Below are 12,500 nucleotides of genomic sequence, written 5' to 3'. Positions count from 1 at the left end.
TGTTAACAGAAGCTATTTAAAATTAATTGTATTCGGTTGCTAAAATCATATAAACTTTGGTGCTATAAAAAATTGTCATGTGCTTTTTAAAAACTAATGTTAATGGTATTACCAAGTAAGTTGTATTTCAATGAAATCTGCAGACAAGAAAAACTTTGCCGCCAAAACCATATAATAGATATATATATATATATATATATATATATATATATATATATATATATATATATATATATATATATATATATATCTAGAGAGAGAGAGAGAGAGAGAGAGAGAGAGAGAGAGAGAGAGAGAGAGAGAGAGAGGAGCTTGCATTTTATCCTTTTCAAAAGAGAAGCAATACTGAGAGGATTTTTGTTCTCCAGGTGACGCAAACAGGATGACGAACTTGAAAGATAGAAAGATGATATTTCCCCGGGGAACTTGCAGAATAAGATAAGCGGGAGAGAACGAGAAATACTTTGAATATTTCTGTGAACTATCACATCCGTGAGTTGATAAAAACACCACGGTGCAATTCTTTTAAATATAACATTTTCAACAATCATTGCCATTAAATTCAATCACTTACAAGGACTTAAGTGAATAAAAAGAGTATATTATAAATGTCTTACGACTATTTTAATTAAAAAAGGTTATTTAAACCTGATTCCAAATTGGATAATAATCTCAGATACTACATCTATAGAAATGATATTCACAATTATTATTATTTTATCTACCTAATCCTTTTAAATATAACATTTTCAACATTCATTGCCATTAATTTCAATCACTTACAAGGACTTAATAGCATAAAAATAGTATATTATAAATGTCTTACGACTATTTTTTATTAAAAACAGTTATCTAAACATGATTCCAAATTGGATAATAAGCTCAAAACACCACATATATAGAAACTATATTCACAACTATCATCGTTTTATTATCTGTGGACTTGAGTGCATAAAAATAGTATATAAATGTCATACAACTATTTTCATTAAAAAACACCTATTTAAACGTGATTCCAAATTGGATAATAAGCTCAAAGCACAACATCTATAGAAACGATATTCAATTACATGGACTGAAAAATTTTAAGTATGTTTGTAAGTTTGTCATACCACTACTTTTATTAATATACCGTAATCACTTATACATGATTCCAAAATGGATAAAATCCAAAGACCAATGTACTATTTCTATAAATATATTCACAACTGTTATAACTATTTTACTATAGACGGCAGACGAACCCAACACTTTTATTAATTATCACAATCCACTACTGAATCATATTCCAGTCTCGACATTGAGAAAATTCGTCTCAACTATTTTATAATTTTTTAAATACTATCACTCGCATGGACTTCAAACTAAATAGAAAAAAAACACACATTTGGAAATACGATACTGATACACGTCATTCCAAAGCTGGTAAAAATATCATGGCTTTATATAATATTTTTTCGTTACAGTCAGTAATGCCATCACATATGTAAACAGGATTTTTTATATATTTAATTTTATAACAGTTACCAGAATACCACTTCACATTGGCAATTCGTAAAATAATTATAACTTTTCTACAAAAGTATAAAACATAAACAATACAGATCAACTTATATCAAAAATACTTCGGAAGGCGTAAGAACAATGAACAAGGTCGTTCCGATAACTGGGCTTGGCTGAGATGCAGGAAATATAATATTAATTAAGGTTAAAGATTATCGGCAAAGTTTTGGGGAGTTACCCATAAGAATTCAGGTGTAGAAGTCGCGTTTTCTTTCTCTTCAACAATACAACAGAAGACGTTAGGAAACCTTTCACGAGGGGCACTGACACCTTTTCTTTACAGAAAGAAAAAAGTGGGAATTTTCTTCGTACAGGGACAATTTTGTATGTGGCGCACAAATTATACCTCTAGCTTTTAGCACAAAAATATTATTGTAAACAGACACAACCGAGTAAAGTTTGAGTACATATATATGTTTGAGTACATATGTGTGTGTGTGTGTGTGTGTGTGTGTGTGTGTGTAAATGAAATCTTTTGTTAAACCGGATACGTCTCTAGTATAAAAGGCCGATTTTTAATCGGCCACTGGTTGAAAGCTAAGTTATTTCACCGAAATATAGTTCTTAGCCTTAAAACCGAGTATTTAAATGTGTCTTTCATACTTGATATATAACATATATAATATATATATTATATATATATATATATATATATATATATATATATTATATATATATAAAAGGAGCCCATAAAAAACACCAAAATATAGAGAGAAAAGTACTCTGTTTCAGAGGACTGCTGTCTCCCTCTTCAGGTATATACCTGAAGAGGGAGACAGCAGTTCTCTGAAATATAGTACTTTTCTCTTTATAATTTGGTGTTTTTTATGGGCTCCTTTTATTAGATGAAATTCAGTTGTAACAGAACATTTTTTACCAGTCATATATATACACACACACTGTATTTATGGATAGATGATGCAAATATAAATGACTCACACACACACACACACACACACACATATATTATACACACATATATATATATATATATATATATATATATATATATATATACTGTATTTATGGATAGAACTATGCAAATATTAAATAATCACACGCTAAGTATGAAGCTAAGATTTCCATAAACAATCACCACATTTTTAAAACATTATATGAACACACGTATGCAACATTAATGCATAATGAAGTATCATTAGAAATCATAATTTAATGTACTAAAGCCGTGCTCGCGCATTTTCGTACAGGCATACAAAACTTCTAGACATGTATACCAATGTGTATATTAAAATTCTTAAAAAGAGTCAAGTACCAGTTTCAAAAGCGTTTTAACACAAACTTTCTATACAGAGGTTATAATATTGTTCTAATCAAGGCAGTACTATATGCATTTCTTAAATCTGAATGGACTGCAATTATATATAAGCAATGGTTTAGGTTGGACTTGAAGATGAAAAAAAAAAATTTACAGGGTAAAATAAGACAAATTATATTATTTCGGTTCGGTCTTTTTACTTTGCACTTAATATGTTTTATATTAATAAAAAAACTGAATCTAGACTATTTCCATATTTAGTAACAGTCCTAACAGAAAAAACAACGATAAACAGGACACTTGTAGCATAAAAATGTGACACCCAATCTAAAATCAATGACGATATAGGTTTTGTCTTCATGACTCAAGACGAATTGATCTACTTCAACGATTTAAAACCAAATCAATTTATGTGTTAAGTATTCACAGTTCACACAATTCACTGCTAATTAAACCATCTGAGGAAAAATCTTGTTTGCACAAAATATTATAAACTAGATTCAAACTGAAACACTTTAGTAAACGACTTGAAAAAAAACACCTTGAAATACTGGAGAAATTTCAAAAGCACAAAAAAATCGAATCAGTATATGTGAATAACCCATCTCAAGATAATTATCAAGACCAACTCAAAATACACGAAGATTTTAATAATAGACCGAACCTTAAAACAGTGTAGCTAACACCCGAGGACCTCACCTGAGCTATCGAACAGCCAGCCAGCCAATAATGAGACGGCAGTAGCCCATTTACAAACAACCACTCATGGTTTGGCCATGGACAACAAGAAAAACAACCATCATGACAAAAGCAGCAACGATAATGTCTCCTAAACATTGTTCCGGTTATACAATAGGGTATTTCATTGTCGCTGCGACGCCCGTGGAGTTCTTCGGCTTATCTTTGGGCGTGCACGCCCCACTCCGTATTGTCGCCCATCCCGCTCACGTGGCCAATCCCTGTCAAGCTTTGTTGTCTCTCTGTTGGTTTTCTTGTTATTCTTTAATGATGTATGGTGGATTTTTCAAAAGACGAATAGCTTGTTGCTCGAAGATACACGCAGTAGTATAATGGTGGACTGTACCCTCCAAAATTTTAAAACATCATAAAAGAGATGGAAAATTGGTTGCATTTTCAGATGTATGGAAAAATAAGCAAGTAATGATTATACTCAACATGCAAGAGAATTAAAATAAAACTTATTCTGGACTTCACCTTTCTGAGCTACCTGTTTCTTAATTACTTCGACATGATTAACTGAGGGTTGTTTCTTTTCAACTAAAGCTATACTATATATATATATATAATATATATATATATATATATATATATATATATATATATTATATATATATATATACTATATAGATATATATATATGTATATATATGATATATAATATAGTATATATATATGATATAAATATATATTATAATATATATGAATATATCTATATATATATATATATATATATATATATATGATATATATATATATATATAGATATATATATATATATATATATATATATATATATATATATGATATATATTATATATATAATATAAATAATATAACATATATTATATATATATATATATATATTTACGATTCAGAACAATGGCTTACTTCATACTTATCCTCGAAAGAAGAATTTTACAAATGGTCTTAAAACACTATTTTCTATTTGCAGTTATGGGAATGTCAGACTTTTTTTGTACAGTATTCATACTTGGACAAAGTGCATTTATACATGTAGGTATGCATAATTCCTCATAAGGTTACATTTTCAAATGAAAGAAGGATTCCTAATAATCATTTCGTCTCCACATTAATACATCTAAAATTTTGACTGAAGTCCTGAACAGTTTAAATCCTGCCAATGTACATTAAATACCATTACAATGGTATGTACACCTGATGAGTTAAAATGGCTCATTTTTACCAGTGTTATACATATAGCCACCCACACAACATCCATCCCCACCAACCCCACACAAAAGCCCTACAGAAAACTACCTAAAACGCCCATACTACTTTGGTTGTATGGTGTTTTTACGTTGCATGGAACCAGTGGTTATTCAGCAACAGGACCAACGGCTTTGGGTGACTTCCGAAACACGCCGAAGGAACCAATTTTCACGAAGCAAATCTATCCAAGAGTCGAAATCATCTCCTCCATTCGGAATGACGTCACGGCCCGAAAAAAATTGGGAAAAACATTCGGTTAAATAATACTATTTGTGTCATGGAGTGGTGGTGATTTCACACGTCAATCACCAGGGGAATAAAAAAACTGATAAATAAATATAAATAATTGAGGCGACGAAGGCAAAAGTCGACCTCATTAATTAGCAAACTTTTGATGATGAATCGGTTCGATCAAAGAACGGAGGAGCAGCAGCAATCGGCTTTCGATTTTACTGGGTTTTTTACCCCTCGCGGTTTTGTCTTTCGGGGCGGAAGTGGCGACACCGCTCCATTTTTCTCTCTCTATAGGTTTAATCAGTTTATTTTTGCCGTTTGTATTATCGCCGGATTCGATTTTAATTTCGCCTTTTTTTTTCATGCGGCCAATGTCAGTATTGGCCAACGGCCTATTCACGAATTTCGATGTGCAATTATCTAATTCCTAAAATGCGAATTTTCACTTGCATTTAAATACAAGTAAAAATAGATAAATATAGTACTTAGGAGGTCGGCGTTCGTGCACGCATGCGTGCAGAGAATGACCATGGCCTCATAATAATTCAACAAACAGCTTTTGCTCTCCAATTAGACTAACAGACTCAGAAATAATGAAACCGCTACCCATTTGCACCTTCACGCTGCAGAAGTCACGGTACGAAGGCTATGGTATATCACCCGCAGGATCACCCTGTTTGTAAACACGAGTTACTTAGCCACAAAATACCGACTCCAAGATGGCGGGTGACCCCGCTTACCAGAAGGGTAGGATTTTTCGTTCCTCAATTACAGGGACATAGACAGATGTTTATATCCGTATATACATTCATAATGCCTATTTATATTCGTATACACACACACACACACACACTATACACACACTTAGTACATGTATAGTATTGTTTATGAATATATATATATATATATTATATATATATATATATATAATATATATATATATATATATAATATATATATATATAGGATATATATATATATATATATATATATATGTTGTGTGTGTGTCCCAAAGCTGATGAAATGGCTTCAGAATCAGGGCTTTAAAAAAAAAGGGGGTTTAGTAAGATCCAAATCCTGACATTAATTTCCCTTAATTAAAAGACAAAGTATCGAATTCTGTTCACTAAATATATCTAGTTCTTTATAAACCTGTCTAAACCATTTATTGCCGGAAAAGTATGGTAGCACACACTACTCCACAGTTCAGTGAGCCTACCATAACATTCAGTACAAATTGGGAATTCAGCTTTGGACTTATCAAATAATACATTCTTTTGATCCACATCCCTCCCCTTTTTTTTTTTTTTTTTTTGGGGGTTTTTTTTTTTTTTTTTTTTTTTATCTCAAGTGACTTCAGTGTTAAGCTCAGGAATTCTTTCAAACCTTGTCCTCCAGAAGAAGAGCCTAGTAATTTCTTTTTATGTACTTTAATTAGCTTTAAATATATTTTTTCCAGTGTTCATTAGCACCTCTTGACAACTGTATCTTGTTACTAACATTTTCAGTAACCTTTGACAATTATCTTTTAATTGAAATTCTCAGTAACCTCTGACACTTGTATGTTGTTGCTAAAATTCTCAGTAACCTCTGGCAAGTGTATCTTATTACTGTACTAGACATCTCAGTGAATAAGTATTTCTGACAGACTCTTCTGCCAATGTACGAGCCAGTCTTGATACTGAATTTAATCAACATCTCTCATAATTGTGCCATATTACTAGAAACCTCAGTAAACCAGTAGTTCTGATGTTAAGGCATCTATCACTGCACCAGACAATGTTTGAGTTTATTAACGACTGCACATCATCACTGGTCATCTGAGTAACTCAGCAGGTCTGTCAGATGCTTTTGGTACTGTACAAGCCAAGGCTAAGTTTTTGCCACTTCTGACAACTGCACAACAGAACTGGATATGCAAATAAATCAGTAATTTTCACAGACGCTTCTGTCACTGAGCAAGGCAATGTCTGAGTTTACTGGCTCTCATGACAATTTTGTCATGTTACAGCACATCACAGTAAACTTGTATATTCCTACACGGAAGCAGAGCTTCATTAATCTGCTGTAAATGTAACTGAACCAAACTCCCACATCCATCCTATAACAAAATGAGTCAAGGCTATCGTACATCTAACTCCAAATCTCTATAGTAGTTTAATGATTCACATAGTTTGGCTTTTAACAAACAGAATATTTCAATATATTAAGGCTATCACAGTCGTTCCTTGTTGAACTAACAGAATTTACTGGAAGCCAATGAGGAATAAAAGCAAATAGATTCTCGGAGAGGATTATATAAGTGAAAACAAAACTGCAAGACATAACTCAGCTTTATCTTTTGGCTGACGAAGTTATGATATCAACTGCTTTAATGACCCCAAAAACAAAACAAGACTTCATGAAGCTCTGAAGCTGAACAGTCTTCTTCCAATGTACCTTTAATGTTACAAGCCCTCCAGGGCAACTTTATTATGAAATCGACCTCATGACCGAAGGATACAAAATTCTAAAGCCACTTGGACGCAAGATTGGGGATTGCAGGAACCCCAATGAGTACTCAAGCATTTCATACAAACATCCGAGTCCTTTCTCTAAAAGGCAATACATTTTATAGTTTTCATTCTAAATGAATAATTTTCCGGAGGATTCAACTAGGTATCTAATAACTAATATTCATCTTAAAAGGGTTCACTCGGGTTAATAAAACAATATTTCCAAGTTACTAAGCAAAAGCTTCTTTGCGCTAGTAAGTAGATTCACAAGATCCTGGTGGGTATTCATGATGCGCTTCCAGACCAGAGTGGTTACATCTAAGGCGACTGAACTGTGCGTTTAATGCTGTATCTTACTTAGTTAAGTATACAGCCATTTTTCATAAACTTTGCAAGTTAGATGTTGGGCGCTACGCACTCTACTCCTTCCACAACTTTTTCCAAGTCTACAACTCTCAAGTCTAGTGTTCAACAGAAGTCTGTTCTGAAACTTCTGCATATATTAAGCATTTATTATCAACAAGACCATTAAGTGTAGAAAATAAGGTATTCCAGTTTTAACTGCAACTCTTGTTGCAATTCATACTTCCAGTTCCTCAACACAAAATGAAATTGTTCGAAGTGCTTGCCATAACTGACAGTAAAATTTACAAAATTATAGATCAGTCAATCTAGTATCATACTACAATCCATAATAGTTATGGGGGTTGGTAAGACTATGTCTGATGACACTGAATATTTGACAATACTTTAGAATATACAATCTAGTATCTTGCTCCTACCCCCAACGTTATGTAGGGGTTGGCACGGTTGCTCATCACCGGATATTTGCCAAAATTATGGGCAAGGCAATCTAGTATCATACTACATCCATAATAGTTATGGGGGTTGGTAACACTGTCTGTTGATGCTGAATATTTGACAATACGGCGGGGCGGTTTTTTGTTTTTTTTTTTTTTTTTTTTTTGCTAAGTTGCTCATCATCATTTTGAAAATTTGTCAATACTTTGTCTTCGTTAACTCCAAGCTTTATTTTTTGGATGACTTGACATACATCTCATATATTGCCGTCTAAAAACTGCTACTAATGTTAACAACAGTACTGTAGATCTTCATATACATCTTCCGGGATAAGAGCGTCTGAATGACATTGCTTCCTATCTTTCATTTCACAATAGGTACATTGTTCTGCCCAGATGACGCACCCTTCCCAGTTCTTTATCTTTTAGATAAAAATACTGCTAAAAGTACCGGTTTTCCGCTTCTTCGAATTGGTAGTTGTGGTTTGGACCACTCGTGAGACTTCATTCTTTTTTTTTTTTTCTTTTTTTTTTAACCCTCTACGACTTGAGGGTCTGTGTACACTGTACCTCCTGTTGTTCGAGATTAAGCTTAGTATGTCAACACAGGCTCTAATCCAATTTCACCGAAAGGATTCTGAGAATAATCATGACTAATCCCAGAAAATAATCAACATAACGTAATAACTCATTTTATTTAAACTGATGATTACACCGTAGCGCGACCACCTTCCAAAAAAAAGTACTTTAACACGTCCTGTAAACCAGGATAGACACTAATCAAGACCCAGCGTCCGTTGAAGCAACACCTCCAGACGTTTACCTTCCTCTCGAAGTTAAGTGTTTTCCCCCAAGTCACAAATTAAAACCATAATTTCAGATTTTCGGGAAGGTGGTCGCGCTTCGGTAGAGGTGGTCGCCAGGTGGCCATTCGGTATTTTACCCTATATGACCTACTTGCTATTGCTCTACTATCAATAGCAAGGATACATTCATAAGCAAGAAGCAAGATAATTAGGTAATCCTTTCATTATAACGAATACGAACGGCAAAATATTGTTAATATAAAAACAGTAATAATGCTGCAAAGATTCTGAGTAGGTAAAACCCGTCCATAATGAGAACCGTACCACAAGCAAGACGATAAAAATCAATCCGAAAGGTATTTATTTTAGTCCCTCCTTCGAAGAAATCTTGCGTTTCTTTTGATCCGTTTTCTACCATGGAAAACCGAGTGAAATGAAAGAACTCATAATACTACAAATAACATTAACAACAGCAGCAATAAAGACAGCTAAGACAAGTGTGACAGTACTGTCATAATTGTAAATGCAACAGCACATTGGCCACAGTTAACAAAACTGATGCATGGGCGGGCAGCAGCTCTTGATTTATAAAATAAATAAATATAAAACTCATAATTATATAATGCATTAAGCTTGTTACCTGCCGGGTTAATAAGCACAAACACATTTACTAGTGAAAATATGTTAAGCGCCATATATGTGTGCACTGGACGATTTTGCAATTACTATCATCCATCTATGACATGTGCATACACATTTAAACGAATGCATAATGAGAGAGAGAGAGAGAGAGAGAGAGAGAAGAGAGAGAGAGAGAGAGAGAGAGAGAGAGAGTGTTTTACCGAATAAATCAGCCTTCAGGCTGATCCATAGACATTTTAAAAAAAAATTAAATGTTATACTGATTAAAAATCCCGTCATAAGAGCGAACGACATTGCAAAACAAAATATAATTTGACTCCAAAAACCTTTTGAATGCTTATTGCTTTCTAGGGATCTCTTCTTCACGTTACCTGAGCATACTTTAAAAATAAAAACAAAAAACAACATTACAAACAACATACTAATCTCCACTGGGTTTTACGCTTAAAAAAAAACCTGATTGTTATATTTACCATTTCCGCGCTTATCACCATGCAAAAAAGTAAATAAATAAAAAAGTAAAAATAAAATAGAAAAAAAAATCGCGAGGTTTTTTAGGGTAGGTACCGGTAGCAGCAAGCCGCCATCTTACTCTAGAAACAAACACACATCGTTAAAACAAAAAAGCGCTTTACCGACGGGTAATCATATTGAAATATATTTACTTAAAAAAAACCACAAACACACAAACGTCCAAACCAACACTATTGTTAGTATAGATTGCAAAATTATTTTTATTTTTTAAATACTTCAAATTCCACTGATGCTTTCTTCGGGAAGATTCTTTACACGTGGACACTTTTTTACTTGGCTTATAACCCTCAAAGGCAGCCTTTCACTCTCCTTAAATAATGAAGTATATCACACCAGGATGCAAAAGCTAGACCGTAAAACTGCTCTAGTATAAAACGTAAGATAAAGCTACATGGTTAGTCTATGTTAGGCTGTAAAATTCATTCAATTGAGGAACTACTTCCCTAGCAGCTTACACGTTACAAAAAATTAAGGTGCTTTTCAATACAACGAAATACCCGTGCATGATACATGCAATACAACATATATACGTAAAATAAAGTCCTACTGTTATATTAAGATCACGCACGATGAACAAAGAACACAACACAAGCACAAAACAGGAAATCGCATGGACACGTTGGAGCCCAGATCTCTGAGGCCCCGAACGCACTCCCAAATTTAAGGGTCCAGAGAAAACCGTATGCCCATGAACACCTCCACGCAACAGGTTAATATAGCCTCGAGATGACCTACCTTTTCATTGCAGGTGGAATATGCAACCGAGAGAAGGTGCTAGGTTCCTGTTGCAAGCACTTCAAGCTAAAGGAATTCCGCGATTCCGACTTGGGTCACGTTTCTAGTTGAGGACAATAGGGAGGTCGTCCTGACAACTGACTCACAAACCCCCGACTGGAATCGTAACCAACGGATGATATTCCTGGACCGATTTTTCCTCAGTAAATGTGAAAATAGAATTCCGTGCGGGAAGGTTCCACCAAATCGGAATCTTCCTGTTGTGAGGTCACGACCCGAACGAGTTACGGCCACAATAGAGACTTCCAATTCAGGGACCTTGTCCATCCGCCCTTCTTCGAAGCAATGGAACTCTGCGTCTCTCCCTCTTCCTGGGGTCCTGGGACCCCACAAATACCCCATACTAATGCCCAAATACCCATTCTCGCCACTATAGTCCAGCCGGCGTACGCTGCCGATCCATTGGTGGACGCCACTGTCTCTCTCTTTCCCTTAGACTTCGCGAACGATAAAGAAGCCAAAGGACAGCTTGTTTTTTAAGCAGATTCGGGCCTTCCGTTACCGTAGCGCAAGGGTCATTAGTCCTCGCGCGACTCCGGTGCTCTTATGCCTAAACGTCCTGCCCTATCCTTTCCCATAATATCAATAAGCGAACTTATGGGGAAAGGAAAAGCTTAAAAACATATGTCCAAAAAGACGAGAATAGGGTACTTCCCGCGAATCGCAAAACAAAACATGGGAAGGAAATGACACCTCTCCGGCCTCTGGACATAAGAGCGCAACTCCCAAAAAAGCCCATTCCCTGACGCCACGTATCGCTCGGTAGGACCGTGACCTGGGCTTGGGTCTAGCCAGCGGTGACCTCCGACAACTCTCCCGGTAGTAGGAGACCGAGAGACCCGGGTATGGGGATACCCCGAATTTTTCCTTTCTCTTTTAAGCCCTTGAAAAATACCCTCGGAACAACATGGCTCCGAGCCACTAATGGGGCATTTCAAGTGTGGTTCAAATACTTGTGGCTAAACGTGGAATATTATATGATTAATCCCATATCTAAAAAAATACTAATATAAAAAAGTAACTAAGGTGATAATCACTACATACTTGGTACAACGTGGTGTGCACGACACCTAAGTATGTATAAACACCCGTCAGAGAATATCTAAAAAAATTCCCTGCTTCAGTGAAGAATCATACTTGTGACTAAACGTGGAATATTGAAAAGAATGATTAATCCCATATTAATAAACATTATTATAAAAAAAGTAACTAAGGTAATAATCACCACATACTTGGTACAACGTGGTGTGTACGACGCGAGTATGTATATACACCAGTCTGAGAATATGTAAACTAAACTTTCTTACACCAATGAAGACTTCAAGTCTATCATCATAAAATCAAACAACTTGTCACATAAATTTGTCACTAAATTAGAACTTCT

The 12,500-nt window shown here is 34.7% G+C and overlaps 1 protein-coding gene across 10 annotated transcripts in view; it reads right to left on the bottom strand.

The window, feature by feature from the left end:
* LOC135200885 (myocyte-specific enhancer factor 2-like) overlaps window positions 1–12,500 on the bottom strand; it is a 696,318-nt gene that overhangs the window by 365,786 nt on the left and 318,032 nt on the right. The gene's annotated exons all lie outside the window — the stretch shown is intronic.

The sequence above is a fragment of the Macrobrachium nipponense genome, chromosome 27 (assembly GCF_015104395.2).
Source record: "Macrobrachium nipponense isolate FS-2020 chromosome 27, ASM1510439v2, whole genome shotgun sequence".
In the NCBI taxonomy this organism is placed as follows: domain Eukaryota; kingdom Metazoa; phylum Arthropoda; class Malacostraca; order Decapoda; family Palaemonidae; genus Macrobrachium; species Macrobrachium nipponense.
This window is presented reverse-complemented; position numbering and strand designations above follow the sequence as displayed.